Source organism: Mustelus asterias, chromosome 21, assembly GCF_964213995.1.
Source record: "Mustelus asterias chromosome 21, sMusAst1.hap1.1, whole genome shotgun sequence".
In the NCBI taxonomy this organism is placed as follows: Eukaryota; Metazoa; Chordata; class Chondrichthyes; order Carcharhiniformes; family Triakidae; genus Mustelus; species Mustelus asterias.
The window spans coordinates 15,085,468-15,103,131 of NC_135821.1; the positions used below are offsets into that span (position 1 = coordinate 15,085,468).

The 17,664-nt window shown below is 46.8% G+C and overlaps 1 protein-coding gene across 1 annotated transcript in view; it reads right to left on the minus strand.

Moving 5' to 3' along the window:
* The window catches only part of LOC144509135 (epithelial membrane protein 2-like), a 323,958-nt gene that overhangs the window by 83,721 nt on the left and 222,573 nt on the right, over positions 1 to 17,664 (minus strand). The gene's annotated exons all lie outside the window — the stretch shown is intronic.

Consider the following 17,664-nt stretch of genomic DNA (forward strand, 5'->3'; position numbering starts at 1 on the left):
GTTTCCGACCTAGGTTATAACACAGGAAATGGTGAGGGGATCTCTTACTGCGGGGACTGTGGGTCAACATCTCATCCAAGAGGGTGGGTCAGCGTGCCCACAGCACTGCACTGTAGTATCAGTCTAACAGCACTGTGGGTTTACCCACGCCACAGGGACTGCAGCAATTCATGAAGGCGTCGCACTCCCCACCTTCTCAAGGGGCAATTAGGGACGGGTAACAAAAGCAGTCCTAGCCAGCGACACGCACATCCCTTGAACCAATAAGAAAAAGGTGCCTTGTATCACAGAGTGGGGCTTTGATTTGTGATGATACTGTACCTTTAAGAAATGTATTTGTGTCATGTTTCTTGTGCAGGGTTTTTAGAATTCAGTGCTATGCATCGGTGCCGCTTTGTCTATAACCCACAGCCCACATGATGGTGCTGCAGCAGCATAATTGATCTTAATTGCTGGAATGTTGGTTTTAATCTAGACTAACGCAGGATTGTTTTGTTAGTGTTTTCCCCTGGGGCTTTTCAGAGTGGGGCTTGATTGACAGAAAATCTCATTAGTGACAGACAGCATGGTTTTGTAAGAGGGAGGTCGTGCCTTACAAATTTGGTGGAGTTTTTTGAGGAAGTGACAAAAACGGTTGATGAAGGAAGGGCCGTGGATGTCGTCTATATGGATTTCAGTAAGGCATTTGACAAAGTCCCACATGGCAGGTTGGTTAAGAAGGTTAAGGCTCATGGGATACAAGGAGAAGTGGCTAGATGGGTGGAGAACTGGCTTGGCCATAGGAGACAGAGGGTAGTGGTCGAAGGGTCTTTTTCCGGCTGGAGGTCTGTGACCAGTGGTGTTCCGCAGGGCTCTGTACTGGGACCTCTGCTATTTGTGATATATATAAATGATTTGGAAGAAGGTGTAACTGGTGTAATCAGCAAGTTTGCGGATGACACGAAGATGGCTGGACTTGCGGATAGCGAAGAGCATTGCCGGGCAATACAGCAGGATATAGATAGGCTGGAAAATTGGGCGGAGGGGTGGCAGATGGAGTTTAATCCGGATAAATGCGAAGTGATGCATTTTGGAAGAAATAATGTAGGGAGGAGTTATACAATAAATGGCAGAGTCATCAGGAGTATAGAAACACAGAGGGACCTAGGTGTGCAAGTCCACAAATCCTTGAAGGTGGCAACACAGGTGGAGAAGGTGGTGAAGAAGGCATATGGTATGCTTGCCTTTATAGGACGGGGTATAGAGTATAAGAGCTGGAGTCTGATGATGCAGCTGTATAGAACGCTGGTTAGGCCACATTTGGAGTACTGCGTCCAGTTCTGGTCGCCGCACTACCAGAAGGACTTGGAGGCGTTAGAGAGAGTGCAGAGAAGGTTTACCAGGATGTTGCCTGGTATGGAGGGTCTTAGCTATGAGGAGAGATTGGGTAGACTGGGGTTGTTCTCCTTGGAAAGACGGAGAATGAGGGGAGATCTAATAGAGGTGTACAAGATTATGAAGGGTATAGATAGGGTGAACAATGGGAAGCTTTTTCCCAGGTCGGAGGTGACGATCACGAGGGGTCATGGGCTCAAGGTAAGAGGGGCGAAGTATAACTCAGATATCAGAGGGACGTTTTTTACACAGAGGGTGGTGGGGGCCTGGAATGCGCTGCCAAGTAGGGTGGTGGAGGCAGGCACGCTGACATCGTTTAAGACTTACCTGGATAGTCACATGAGCAGCCTGGGAATGGAGGGATACAAACGATTGGTCTAGTTGGACCAAGGAGCGGCACAGTCTTGGAGGGCCGAAGGGCCTGTTTCCTGTGCTGTACTGTTCTTTGTTCTTTGTTCTTTGTGTCTGGGCGGAGCTAGGCTCACAGAGAGAAACAAGCTCAGTTGCTGCTTGGGATCTTTAGGGAGGAGTCGCTTTCTCTGTGTCTCTTTTTCTCTCTGGATTTGGAGACTGGGATCTGCCAGGAATTGTACAGAGTCTCTTTCTCTGGAGGCTGCAGTATGGGAGTCGGAAGACAGGTATCTCCCTGTATCTCACTCCAGAGGGGTTAAAAGGCTGGAAACCTTGCACCCACGTGAGCATATCTGTTTTAAGTGCTAATTGGTTCTGAAGAAGAGATTTATGCCTATGGGGATATTGCTTACATTGGAACCGTAGGGATAGCTAGCTGTTAAGAATTATACATTGTCATGTTTAAGTATATCTAACTGGTAAAAGTTATGCTAATTATTTTTGTTATATTTTAACTCTGTTGTTAAAAATAACATTTTTAAAAATAAATGTTTTCCAGTGGGTCAATTGAGGAGTGAAACACCTCATTTTCACACTAATGACAAAAATCAAAAACAGTTTTTAGGTCCAGGCTAACTTCATAATATACCTCGGAGTTTCTGATCTGGTCCTCAACAAATTCATAACTTTCTGACCATTAATTTGGAAATACACAGGGGTTAGAACACAAAATAGGTGGCCATTTTGTCCAGTCAATTAGGTTATTGTTAGAGGAGCAGATAGTTTTAATCATATTTATCTGCCCTGCTCCCAATATTTGTATCACAGGTTAGGGGGTACAGAGAAGGTTCACCAGGTTGATACCGGAGATGAGGGTGTTAGCTTATGAGGAGAGATTGAGTAGATTGGGCCTGTACTCGTTGGAGTTCAGAAGGCTGAGGGGAGATCTTATAGAGACATATAAGATCATGAAGGGGCTAGACAGGGTAGGGGCAGAGAGATTCTTTCCACTTAGAAAGGAAACAAGATTTGGAGGACGCAGCCTCAAAATAAGGGGGAGTCAGTTTAGATGTGGGGATGCCGGCGTTGGACTGGGGTAAACACAGTAAGAAGTTTAACAACACCAGGTTAAAGTCCAACAGGTTTATTTGGTAGCAAAAGCCACACAAGCTTTCGAGTTATGAATTTGTTGAGGACCAGATCAGATCACATTGGAAGTTATGAATTTGTTGAGGACCAGATCAGATTAGTTGTAAGTATTCGCATTCCAACCATTATTCATGTAAATTGAGTCTGTGTCTTATAAGTTCTGTTTGTGAACAGAATTCCCACTCACCTGAAGAAGGGGCTCAGAGCCTCGAAAGCTTGTGTGGCTTTTGCTACCAAATAAACCTGTTGGACTTTAACCTGGTGTTGTTAAACTTCTTACTGAGTCAGTTTAGGACAGAGTTGAGGACGAACTTCTTCTCTCAGAAGGTAGTGAATCTCTGGAATTCTCTGCCCATTGAAGTAGTGGAGGCTACCTCGCTAAATATGTTTAAGTCACAGGTAGATAGATTTCTGATCAATAAGGGAATTAAGGGTTATGGGGAGCGGGCGGGTAAGTGGAACTAAACCACTATCAGATCAGCCATGATCTTATTGAATGGCGGGGCAGGCTCGAGGGGCTAGATGGCCTACTCCTGCTCCTATTTCTTATGTTCTTATGTTCTTATGTATGGCTCCTGCTCTGTCCAAGACCGCAAGAAACTACAAAGGGTCGTGAATGTAGCCCAATCCATCATGCAAACCAGCCCCCCATCCATTGACTCTGTCTACACTTCCTGCTGCCTCGGAAGAGCAGCCAGCATAATCAAGGACCCCACGCCCCCCGGACATTCTCTCTTCCACCTTCTTCCGTCGGGAAAAAAATATAAAAGTCTGAGGTCACCTACCAACCGGCTCAAGAACAGCTTCTTCCCTGCTGCCATCAGACCTTTGAATGGACCTACCTCGCCCTAAGTTGATCTTTCTCTACACCCTAGCTATGACCGTAACACTACATTCTGCAGCCTCTCCTTTCCTTCTCTATGTACGGAATGCTTTGTCTGTATAGAGCGCAAGAAACAATACTTTTCACTGTATCCCAATACATGTGACAATAATAAATCAAATCAAATATTGCTTCAATCCACTTTCTCCCATTTCTATTTCTTTTATGGGCTTTGGGCCTCTCTGAAATGGCCAGCACGGGCAGCACGGTAGCACAGTGGTTAGCACTGCTGCTTCACAGCTCCAGGGACCTGGGCTCGATTCCCGGCTTGGGTCACTGTCTGTGTGGAGTTTGCACATTCTCCCCGTGTCTGCGTGGGTTTCCTCCGGGTGCTCCGGTTTCCTCCCACAGTCCAAAGATGTGCGGGTTAGGTTGATTGGCCATGCTGAAAAATTGCCCCTTAGTGTCCTGAGATGCGTAGGTTAGAGGGATTAGTGGGTAAATATGTAGGGATATGGGGGTAGGGCCTGGGTGGGATTGTGGTCGGTGCAGACTCGATGGGCCGAATGGCCTCTTTCTGTACTGTAGGATTTCTATGTGTTGCCCATCCCTAATTGCCCTTGGCCATTTCTGGGGGCAGTTGAGAGTTAACCACATTGCTGTGGCTCTGGAGTCACATGTAGGCCAGACTGGGTAAGGACGGCAGATTTCCTTCCCTAAAGGACATTAGTGACGCAGATGGGTTTTTCCGACAATCGACAATGGTTTCATGGTCATCATTTAGTGAGACAAGCTTCCTCAATTCCAATTTGCTATTGAATTTAAATTCCACCAGCTGCCATATGAGATTTGAACCCTTGTCCCCACAGCATTAATACAACCTAGGAGCAGGAGGAGGCAATTCGGACCTTCGAGCCTGCTCTGTCATTCAATATGATCATGGGCAGCACGGTGGCACAATGGTTAGCGCTGCTGCCTCACAGCGCCAGGGACCCGGGTTCGATTCCGGCCTTGGGTCACTGTCTGTGCGGAGTCTGCTTGTCTGCTTGGGTTTCCTCTGGGTGTTCCGGTTTCCTCCCAAAGTACAAAGGTGTGTAGGTGGGGGGGAATTGGCCATGCTAAATTGCCCTTTAGTGTCCAAAGGGGTGTAGGTTAGGGGGATTGGCCATGCTAAATTGCCCCTTAGTGTTCAAAGATGTGTAGGTTAGGGGGATTGACCATGCTAAATTGCCCCTTAGTGTTCAAAGATGTGTAGGTTAGGTGGATTGGCCATGCTAAATTGCCCCTTAGTGTTCAAAGATGTGTAGGTTAGGGGGATTGGCCATACTAAATTGCCCCTTAGTGTCTAAAGATGTGTAGGTTAGGTGGATTGGCCATGCTAAATTGCCCTTTAGTATCTAAAGATGTGCAGGTTAGGTGGATTGGCCATGCTAAATTGCCCTTTAGTGTCCAAAGGGGTGTAGGTTAGGTGGATTGTCCATGCTAAATTGCTCTTTAGTGTCTAAAAATGTGCAGGTTAGGTGGATTGGCCATGCTAAATTTGTAGGGATTACAGGGATAGGGCGGGTGGTGATTTGATTTGATTTATTATTGTCACATGTATTAGCATACAATGAAAAGTATTGCTTCTTGCGCGCTATACAGACAAAACATACCATTCATAGAGAAGGAAAGGAGAGGGTGCAGAATGTAGTGTTACAGTCATAGCTCGTTGATTATGCTGGCTGCTTTTCTGAGGCAGCCGGAAGTGCAGACAGAGTCAATGTGCTTGATTAGATTTTTTTTGTGGATGGGAGGTTGTTTTGAGTGATGGACTGGGCTACGTTCACAACCCTTTGTAGTTTCTTGCGGCCTTGTTGAGGTGTATATTAACGTGCTGGTGCCGACTGGCTGGGCTGAAGGGCCTCTTCATGGTTCCATGATAAGTTGAAGTAAGGTTGAAGGCGGTGGAGAGCATTGTTCCTTTCCTGATAACCGTAGCTCTGAAGGAGATGGAAACACAGCGAGAGATTAGAAATAGAGTTTGCGGAAAGCAAGTAGGTGAGGGTGGAAGTTTGAGAAATCACGGGATAGGAATCCAGGTGAGGTACTTTGTGAGAAAGGCTTTTGGGGTCGGACAGAGAGTGGACACGTCCCCTTTCCTTTGTGGTCTGCCACTTTGCTTTCGGTTCATGTCCAACCCTGGTTGCCCCCTGTGATGCCTTGCTCTTGTGTTATAGCTTGTTATCTTCTTGCCTCCTGGGTCTTTTTCTTATATATTATCCATGTTAGTTTTTTCTTGTGTGGGGTGGTGAATGGGGTCGGGGGGTGGGGAGGGGGGGGGGGGGGGTGGGGTCACCCCCGTGTGGCAGAAGAAAAAGTGTAGGTGGGGAGCGGGGGGGAAACAAGGGAAAACGGTGATGGTTGTGGTGGACCTCAGTTGTGCCTTTGTCCTATATGGACCACCGTTGTGTGTGCTTGTCATACCTGGACACATCCCCTTCCAGTTTGGTTCCTCCCCTCGGCACCTAGTATAAAGGTGGCTGTCTCCTCCCCCTTGTTCAGTCCAGGTTGGTTATTTGTTGGGATCTGCTCCTGATTCTGTTGTGAATAAAAGCCTACACTTGTATTGGCACACCGGTAGTCTTTCGCCTTATTGATAGCGCATCAATGGTCTGCTTCTGCCGTGTTTTAGGTGGTTGGGGGAGGTGGTTGTTGAGGCGGTGTGTGTTAGGAGGAGGTGGCTGCTAGGTTGGGGGTTTATGTTGAAGTTGTACAAGACATTGGTAAGGCCACACTTGGAATACTGTGTGCAGTTCTGGTCACCCTATTATAGAAAGGATATTACTAAACTAGAAAGAGTGCAGAAAAGATTTACTAGGATGCTATCGGGACTTGATGGTTTGAGTTATAAGGAGAGGCTGGATAGACTGGGACTTTTTTCTCTCGAGCGTAGGAGGCTGAGGGGTGATCTTATAGAGTTCTATAAAATAATGAGGGGCATAGATCAGCTAGATAGTCAATATCTTTTCCCAAAGGTAGGGGAGTCTAAAACTAGAGGGCATAGGTTTAAGGTGAGAGAGGAGAGATACAAAAGTGTCCAGAGGGGCAATTTTTTCACACAGAGGGTGGTGAGTATCTGCCAGAGGCAGTAGTAGAGGCGGGTACAATCTTGTCTTTTAAAAAGCATTTAGATAGTTACATGGGTACGATGGGTATAGAGGGATATGGGCCAAATGCGGGCAATTGGGATTAGCTTAGGGGTTTAAAAAAAAAAGGTGGCATGGACAAGTTGGGCCGAAGGGCCTGTTTCTATGCTGTAAACCTCTATGACTCTATGTGTTTCCGGGGGCTGGGGTGGATGTCCAAGTGGGTGTGTGTGTTAGAGAGTTTTTTGGGGGGTTTTCTGGCTGGGGAGGTTTTGTGTCTGTTGCTGAGTCAGATTCTGTGTTTGAGGGTTAGGGTTAGTGTGGGAAGATGGTGGCTTGGGAGTAGAGTGGAGCCACAGGGCCGTTCGAGAAGAGTTGACAAGAGGCTGATGTAGCTGTGGAGGTAGTTTTAATCTGAAAGGATAAATCCATGGTGTCCCCAGATGGTGTATGAGTTGAAGATTTAAGTTGGAAAGGGGTCACAGAAGGTGGCTGATCATGAGGTTTTAAACATTTTTATTCATTTCAGGGATGTGGATGTTGCTGGCTAGGCCAGCATTCATTGCCCATCTCTAATTGCCCCTTGGGAAGGTGGTGGTGAGCCGCCTTCCTGAAATGCTGCAGTCTCGTAGGTGCATCCACCGTGCTGTTAGGGAGGGAATTCCAGGAATTTAACCTAGTAAAGGAGCGGCTGATATACTTCCAAGTCAAGATGGTGAGTGACTTGGAGGGGAACTTGAAGGTGGTGGTGTTCCCATGTATCTGCTGCCCTTGTCCTTCTAGATGGAAGTGGTCGTGGGTTTGGAAGGTGCTGTCTAAGGATCTTTGGTGAATTGCTGCAGTGCATCTTGTAGATGGTACACACTGCTGCTACTGAGCGTCGGTGGTGGAGGGAGTGAATGTTTGTAGATGGGGTGCCAATCAAGTGGGACTGCTTTGTCCTGGATGGTGTCGAGCTTCTTGAGTGTTGTTGGAGCTGCACCCATCCAGGCAAGTGGAGAGTATTCCATCACACTCCTGACTTGTGTCTTGTAGATGGTGGACAGGCTTTGGGGAGTCAGGAGGTGAGTTACTCGCCGCAGTATTCCCAGCCTCTGACCTGCTCTTGTAGCCACTGTGTTTACGTGGCAAGTCCAGTTGAGTTTCTGGTCAATGGCAACCCCCAGGATGTTGATCATTTCCAAAGATCATTTTTTATTCTTTCACGGGGTCTGGGTGTCGCTGGCTAGGCCAGCAATTATTGACCATACACTTCAGAAGGTGGTGCTTTTTTGAACCGCTGCCGTCCATGTGGTGTAGGTACACCCACAGTGCTGTTAGGGAGGGGGATTTTCAGGATGTTGGCCCAGCGACAGTGAAGGAACAGCGATATATTTCCAAGTCAGGGTGTGAGTGACTCGGAGGGGAACCTCCAGTTGGTGGTGTTCCCATGTATCTGCTGCCCTTGTCCTTCTAGATGGTAGAAGTCATGGGTTAGGAAGGTGCTGCCTAAGGAGCCTTGGTGAGTTCCTACGTTGCATCTTGCAGATGGTACACCTTGCTACCATTGTGCATTGCTGGTGAGACACACTCAAACAATTTGGCTGTGTTTTGAATGCACCTTCTTTGCCCAACAAGTCCTGGAGTGGGACTCGAACCCGGAGCTTCTGGCTCAGAGGCAGGAACGCTCACCCCACTGCGCCACATGCTGCGAGTCCTTGCCCATAATTATTCAAACAGGTCTTTGTGTGAGCTTTCAGAAATACGTTGCTCATATTTTTATAACAATCGTTTTTACATCAGATTGGAAAGTACTTTGAATAAAAATTACCTTCTTTAAACCTGGAATGGGTGGGTTGTCTTATGAGGAAAGGTTGGAGAGGCTGGGCTTGTATCCGCTGGAGTTTAGATGATTAAGAGGCCACTTGATTGAAACATATAGGATCCTGAGGGATCTGGACGGGGTGGATGCTTCCTCTTGTGGGAAAATCTAGAACGAGGGGTCACTGCTTAAGAATAATGAGTTGTCCATTTAAGACAACGATGAAACAAATTTTTTTTCTCTTAGATGGTCGCAAGCTTTTGGAACTCTGCTGGAGATTAGATAAATGAGAAGTGACCTTAAAGTTAAAGTTTATTTACATTAACATTGCAATGAAGTTATTGTGAAAATCCCCTGGTCGCCACACTCCGGCACCTGTTCGGGTACACAGGGAGAATTTAACACAGCCAATGCACCTAACCAGCAAGTCTTTCAGACTGTGGGAGGAAACTGGAGCACCCGGAGGAAACCCACGCAGACACGGGGAGAATGTGCAAAATCCGCACGGTGACCCAAGCCGGGAATCGAACCCTGGTCCCTGGCATTGTGAGGCAGCAGTGCTAACCACTGTGCCACCATGCCGCCCTTAATGAGACATATCGGATTCTCCGGGGGCTGACAGGGTAGATGATGAAAGGTTGTTTCTCCTAGTGGGAGAGTCGAGGACCAGAGGGCATCATCTCGGAGTAAGGGAGTCACCCATTTGAGGTGGAGATGAGGAGGAATTTCTTTTCTCAGAGGGCGGTGAATCTGTGGAATTCTTTATGCAGAGGGTTGTAGAGGCTGGATCATTAAGTATGGCTCAAGGCTGAGATAGACAGGTTTTTAATCAGTAAGGGAATCGAGGGTTATGGGGATAAGTTCTGGCCTTTCACTCCCCACCATGGCTACAAGCAAGGACAAGGAATGTGGCGCTCAGCCAACTCACTGCAGCCGGAGAATCCCGCCGGAGTCAACGGCCGGAGAATTCTGGCCAAGGCGGGGAAGTGGGGCTGAGGATTATCAGATCAGATCAGTCATGATCTCATTGAATGGCGGAGCAGACTCGATGGGCTGAATGGCCCACTTCTGCTCCTACTTCTTGTGGTCTAAGGAGAGCATTTGTCCATCTTGACTATGTTGGTTCTTGGACCTGAGATTATGGCCATTTGGTTAAGTCCAGATCAGTGCATCCAAAAGGAGCAATGTCTCTAATCCTGACCCCAGGACGGACATCGCTGTGGGCTTTTATTCAGCCTGAGAAACAACCGCTCACCCTCCTCCATGTCTGCTCTCTGACTATCTGTATCCTCTCTATCACTGTCTCTGACCATGTGGGCTTTAACTCGACTTGTGTTCACACTCAGACAGAGGGAGCTCATGTTCAAAGTCTTATGCTTTGAGTGGCTACACTGATAGGTGTTCGTCTGATCAGTTCTGCTGCAGACACCTCCTTCTCCAAGTGGTGTTGTGCCCTAAGAGGGCATTGCCAACCAATCGCATTGGTCCATGGCGATACTTTTTCCTTTATTCGTTCAGCCACTGTAGGCGTCGCAGGCTGGACCAGCATTTATTCCTCACCCCTAACTGTGCGAAGTCTTAACGTTCTCCCCGTGTCTGCATGGGTTTACTCCAGGTGCTCCGGTTTATTCCCACTGGTTAGGCGCACTGGGGCGACACGGTGGCACAGTGGTTAACACTGCTGCCTCACAGCATCAGGGGCCCGGGTTCGATTCCCGGTTTGGGTCACTGTCTGTGTGGAGTTTGCACGTTCTCCCCGTGTCTGCGTGGGTTTCCTCCGGGTGCTCCGGTTTCCTCCCACAGTGTGAAAGGCATGCTCATTAGGTGCATTGGCCGTGCTAAATTCTCCCTCAGTGTACCCGAACAGGCGCCGGAATGTGGCTACTCGGGGATTTTCACAGTAACTTCATTGCAGTGTTAATGTAAGCCCACTTGTGACACTAATAAATAAACTTTGAAAAACTTAATTGCTAGGTCAGCCACATTGCTGTGGCTCTGGATTCACATGTAGGTCAGACCAGGTAAGGACGGCAGATTTCCTTCCCTAAAGGGACATTCGTGAACCAGATGGCTCCTTCTGACAATGGTTTCATGGTCATCAGTCGATTCTTAATTCCAGATTTGTTTGAGTTCAAGTTTCACCATCTGCCGTGGCGGGATTCGAACCCGGGTCTTCACAGCATTGCCCAGTGACAATACCACTGCGCCATCATCACCCTATGGCAAAGTATAAACCACGGTGGTTTGCCAGTGTTAGATGGAGAAGCTGCGAGGATGTTCTGTGCTGCTGACAGCAGCAATTTCAGAATCAAGTTGCCTCTGAAGGGTGGGATCACCGGATGATGATCTGACACCGACTTCCTTCCTTTCCCTTTGCTGGTTCCTCTTTTCATTTCCCGTAAAATAGAAGTGAAATGGCAAACCAAACATTTTCTGCACCACAAACCAGAGACTTTCGCATCAAAGTCTTGGGCAACCCGGTACTGCAGTCCTGAAGGAGTGCCGCACTCTCAGAGTCTTTGATATGAAACATTCAACCAAAGTTGCGTCCGCTCTCTGTTATGGTTCGGGTCAGAAATTCCAAAGTGTTTTATGGAGCCTGCCTGGATCATAAGTTTTGCCTCTTGAATTTGGCTAGGATAAGCCTGAGGTATGATTCACTTCAGGTATGATTCAAATAACCCACTAGGGAGCTTTTATCAAACAAGGTTTATTTAAGAATACAGTTAACATGTATAGTTAGAAAACTAGCAAGAACTTTTATCAATTACAAACAAGAAACAGAACAACCGCAATAATGTATAACTCGTAACAAATATATCTAATGTGTTCCAATCAAACCAATCCCAAAGACAAAAAAACCCCTTTTCACAGGTTTAACATATCAACAACTAACGCTCACGTGATACTGGACTTGAGGCCTTTGGATGAAGTCTGCAGTTCTCCGGATAGACTCAGAACAGTTTGAAGTCAGAACAGCTTCTCAAAGCACCAGGGACTCCAGGCAAACCACCAGCAGCCGATTTTACCCCCTTCAGAAAGGAAAGACCTTGCTTTGAGATGACCAGCAGAATTTCCAAAACCAGGGAGAGAGAGAGATAGTTCTTTTCAGCTTGATGCCCCTTCCAAAACTAAAATTGCAGCTCCAAACTGAAGATGAAAAAAAAACTCCTATTACCTGACCTGCCAACCCAGTTTGTTCTCCTAACACAGAGTCATAAACATAGAACATAGAACATAGAACAGTACAGCTCAGAACAGGCCCTTCGGCCCACGATGTTGTGCCGAGCTTTATCTGAAACCAAGATCAAGCTATCCCACTCCCTATCCTCCTGGTGTGCTCCATGTGCCTATCCAATAACCGCTTAAATGTTTCTAAAGTGTCTGACTCCACTATCACTGCAGGCAGTCCATTCCATACCCCAACCACTCTCTGCGTAAAGAACCTACCTCTGATATCCGTCCTGTATCTCCCACCACGAACCCTATAGTTATGCCCCCTTGTAATAGCTCCATCCACCCGAGGAAATAGTCTTTGAACGTTCACTCTATCTATCCCCTTCATCATTTTATACACCTCTATTAAGTCTCCCCTCAGCCTCCTCCGCTCCAGAGAGAACAGCCCTAGCTCCCTCAACCTTTCCTCATATGACCTACCCTCCAAACCAGGCAGCATCCTGGTAAATCTCCTCTGCACTCTTTCCAGCGCTTCCACATCCTTCTTATAGTGAGGTGACCAGAACTGCACACAATATTCCAAATGTGGTCTCACCAAGGTCCTGTACAGTTGCAGGATAATCCCACGGCTCTTAAACTCCAACCCCCTGTTAATAAAAGCTAACACACTATAGGCCTTCTTCACAGCTCTATCCACTTGAGTGGCAACCTTTAGAGATCTGTGGATATGGACCCCAAGATCTCTCTGTTCCTCCACAGTCTTCAGAACCCTACCTTTGACCCTGTAATCCACATTTAAATTTGTCCTACCAAAATGAATCACCTCACATTTATCAGGGTTAAACTCCATTTGCCATTTTTCAGCCCAGCTTTGCATCCTATCTATGTCTCTTTGCAGCCTACAACAGCCCTCCACCTCATCCACTACTCCACCAATCTTGGTGTCATCAGCAAACTTACTGATCCACCCTTCAGCCCCCTCCTCTAAGTCATTAATAAAAATCACAAAGAGCAGAGGACCAAGCACTGATCCCTGCGGCACACCGCTAGCAACCTGCCTCCAATCCGAAAATTTTCCATCGACCACCACCCTCTGTCTTCGGTCAGACAGCCAGTTACCTATCCAATCGGCCAACTTTCCCTCTATCCCACACCTCCTCACTTTCATCATAAGCCGACCATGGGGGACCTTATCAAACGCCTTACTAAAATCCATGTATATGACATCAACTGCCCTACCTTCATCAACACACTTAGTTACCTCCTCAAAAAATTCTATCAAATTTGTGAGGCACGACTTGCCCTTCACGAATCCGTGCTGACTATCTCGGATTAATCCGCATCTTTCTAAATGGTCGTAAATCCCATCCCTAAGGACCCTTTCCATCAATTTACCAACCACCGAAGTAAGACTAACCAGTCTATAATTACCAGGGTCATTTCTATTCCCTTTCTTAAACAGAGGAACAACATTCGCCATTCTCCAGTCCTCTGGCACCATCCCCGTGGACAGCGAGGACCCAAAGATCAACGCCAAAGGCTCTGCAATCTCATCCCTTGCCTCCCACAGAATCCTAGGATACATTTCATCAGGCCCAGGGGACTTATCGACCTTCAGTTTATTCAAAACTGCCAAGACATCCTCCCTCCGAACATCTATTTCCTCCAGCCTATTAGCCTGTAACACCTTCTCTTCCTCAAAAACATGGCCCCTCTCCTTGGTGAACACTGAAGAAAAGTATTCATTCATCACCTCGCCTATCTCTACTGACTCCATACACAAGTTCCCACTACTGTCCTTGACCGGCCCTAACCTCACCCTGGTCATTCTTTTATTCCTCACATAAGAGTAAAAAGCCTTGGGGTTTTCCTTGATCCGACCCGCCAAGGACTTCTCATGTCCCCTCTTAGCTCTCCTAAGCCCCTTTTTCAGCTCATTCCTTGCTAACTTGTAACCCTCAATCGAGCCATCTGAACCTTGTTTCCTCATCCCTACATAAGCTTCCCTCTTCCTTTTCACAAGACATTCCACCTCTTTTGTGAACCATGGTTCCCTCACTCGGCCATTTCCTCCCTGCCTGACAGGAACATACCTATCAAGGACATCCAGTATTTGTTCCTTGAAAAAGTTCCACTTTTCATTAGTTCCTTTCTCTGACAGTTTCTGTTCCCAACTTATGCCCCCTAATTCTTGCCTAATCGCATCATAATTACCCCTCCCCCAATTGTAAACCTTGCCCTGCCGTACGGCCCTATCCCTCTCCATTGCAATAACAAAAGACACCGAATTGTGGTCACTATCTCCAAATTGCTCTCCCACAACCAAATCTAACACTTGGCCCGGTTCATTTCCCAGTACCAAATCCAATGTGGCCTCACCTCTAGTCGGCCCATCCACATATTGTGTCAGGAAACCCTCCCGCACACACTGCACAAAAACTGCCCCATCCAAACTATTTGACCTACAAAGGTTCCAATCAATATTTGGAAAGTTAAAGTCCCCCATGACAACTACCCTGTGACCCCCACACATATCCATAATCTGCTTAGCAATTTCTTCCTCCACATCTCTATTACTATTTGGGGGCCTATAGTAAACTCCTAGCAACGTGACCGCTCCTTTCCTATTTCTAACTTCAGCCCATATTACCTCAGTGTGCAGATCCCCCACGAAGTGCCTTTCCGCAGCCGTTAAACTATCCTTGATTAACAATGCCACTCCTCCACCTCTTTTACCAGCTTCCCTACACTTAGTGAAACTTTACCAGCTTCCCTACACTTAGTGAAACTTTACCAGCTTCCCTACACTTAGTGAAACAATAACAACATCCCAATAAAAATCAACAAACCCCCATTTAAGCAGCAATAAAAAGACTTTCGTAGATAGTTGAAAGTTTAAAGTTTATTTATTAATGTCACGACTAGGCTTGCATTAACACTGCAATGAAGGTACTGTGAAAATCCCCAGCAAATAACCCGGCAACAATGAGAAAGACAAACTGAAAACGTTTGCTTGCAACTGCAGAGAACATGATTTAAAGAAAACACTTCTTAAAGGTACACTTACGCCACATCTCTCTCAAGTGGATGCTCAAGATTCCCTGACATTATTTCAAAGATTTCTCTCATGTTCTGACCAATATTTATCCTCCAATCATTGAAATCAGATCATTATTGCATTTTCTGTTTTTGGAATCTTGCTGTGCATAAATTGGCTACTGCGTTCCCTACATTCCGACAAAAATTCACCTTCATTGGCCCTGAGGGTGCAATAGGCGCTATGTAAATGCGAGTCTTTGGGTGGGAATTTCCAGCAGTTTCCATGAGGAGAACTTCCAGACCTCCCAACCGTGACCCCCCTCCCCTCTGCCATGGGTTTCCCGCCAGCAGAGGGTGTGAACAACGGGAATGCCCACTGATAGCGACGGGACTGGAAGACACCACTTGCCATCTAATGGCGGGCAACCTCTGCCTTCCCAAAGCACACTGGGATGGGGAGTGGGGGGGGGGGAAGGGGCAGAAAAACCCCACACACGGTGTATCGCTCCAATCCGCTACAGGGTTAGTAGTGACCCTTCAGTAGGAGATCAAACAGTTCCACATTCACATTGATCAGGAAGGAGTGTATCTACCCACTGTGGCCAAATCAACTCTAGCCTGAAGCACAAAGAGTTGCCATTGGCTGGGGCCGGCTGACTGGATATAAACAGCTGTCATTGTATCGAGCACTGTGATTGGATACAAAGAACTGTCATTGGATCGAGCACTGTGATTGGATACAAAGAGCTGTCATTGTACCGAGCACTGTGATTGGATACAAAGAGCTGTCATTGTATCGGGCACTGTGATTGGACACAAAGAGCTGTCATTGGATCGAGCACTGTGATTGGATACAAAGAGCTGTCATTGTATTGGGCACTGTGATTGGATACAAAGAACTATCATTGTATCGAGCACTGTGATTGGATACAAAGAGCTGTCATTGTATCGAGCACTGTGATTGGACACAAAGAGCTGTCATTGGATCGAGCACTGTGATTGGATACAAAGAACTGTCATTGGATCGGGCACTGTGATTGGATACAAAGAACTGTCATTGGATCGGGCACTGTGATAGGATACAAAGAACTATCACTGTATCGAGCACTGTGATTGGATACAAAGAGCTGCCATTGTATCGGGCTCTGTGATTGGATACAAAGAGCTGTCATTGATCCAGCAGGGGCAACAGAGGAGCATTCTGGGAGAAGTCGGCGCAGTCACCTGGACTGTACAGTGGGTAGCGGAAGAACTGGTGTCAAGAGCGGTTCAGCTTGAGACGCTACATTAGTGTTTCTCTCTCCTTTATTGCAAAGAAGGATTAGACAGGGGAGATCCGAAAGAACATTCCCGATGCTGGGGGAATCCAGAACTAGGGGTCATAGTTTGAGGATAAGGGGGTAAACCTTTTAGGACTGAGGTGAGGAGAAATTTCTTCACCCGGAGATTGGTGAATGTGTGGAATTCACTATCACAGAAAGTAGTTGAGGCCAAAACATTGAGTGATTTCAAGAAGAAATTAGATATAGCTCTTGGGGCTAAAGGGATCAGGGATATGTGGGGAAGGGGGAATCAGGATATTGAATTTGATGATCAGCCGTGATCAAAATGAATGTTGGAACAGGCTGGAAGGGCTGAATGGCCTCCTCCTGCTTCTAGTTTCTACATTTGATTGTATTGGGCTCTGTGATTGGATACCAGGTGCTGTCATTGGATCAGGCTCCTCCTTCACCATCACCCTCAACACTGGTGCCCCACAAGGCTGTGTCCTCAGCCCCCTACTATACTCCTTATACACCAATGACTGTGCGGCCAAATTCCCCTCCAATTCGATTTTCAAGTTTGCTGATGACACCACCGTAGTGGGTCGGATCTCAAACAATGACGAGACAGAGTACAGGAATGAGATAGAGAATCTGGTGAACTGGTGCGGCAACAATAATCTCTCCCTCAGTGTCAACAAAACGAAGGAGATAGTCATCAACTTCAGGAAGCGTAAAGGAGAACATGCCCCAGTCTACATCAACGGTGGAGAAGAAGAAATGGTTGAGGACTTCAGGGGTTTAGGTGCCCAGATCACCAACAACCTGTCCTGGTCCCCCCATGCCGACACTATAGTTAAGAAAGCCCACCAACGCCTCTACTTTCTCAGAAGACTAAGGAAATTTGGCATGTCAGCTATGACTCTCACCAACTTTTACAGATGCACCATAGAAAGCACTCTTTCTGGCTTTATCACAGCTTGGTCTGGGCTCCTGCTCTGCCCCAGACTGCAAGAAACTACAAAGGGTCGTGAATGTAGCCCAATCCATCACGCAAACTAGCCTCCCATCCATTGACTCTGTCTACACTTCCCGCTGCCTTGGCAAAGTAGCCAGCATAATTAAAGACCCCACACACCCCGGACATACTCTCTTCCACCTTCTTCTGTCGGGAAAAAGATACAAAAGCCTGAGGACACATATTAACTGACTCAAGAACAGCGTCTTCCCTGCTGCCATCAGACTTTTGAATGGACCTACCTCGCATTAAGTTGATCTTTCTCTACACTATAGCTATGACTGCATTCTGCATTCTCTCGTTTCCTTCTCTATGAATGGAATGTTTTGTCTGTATAGCGTGCAAGAAACAATACTTTTCACTGCATCCCAATACATGTGACAATAATAAATCAAATCAAACCGCACAGCTCTGATGTTTTTCAAGCTTTATATCCATATATAACTCATAATAAATCAATTCACAACCTGTTGGCCAAAATCCCTAATGAGCAATTGGTGCCTTGTGTCTTGTGCAGTAAATAGGTATTATATCATTATGGA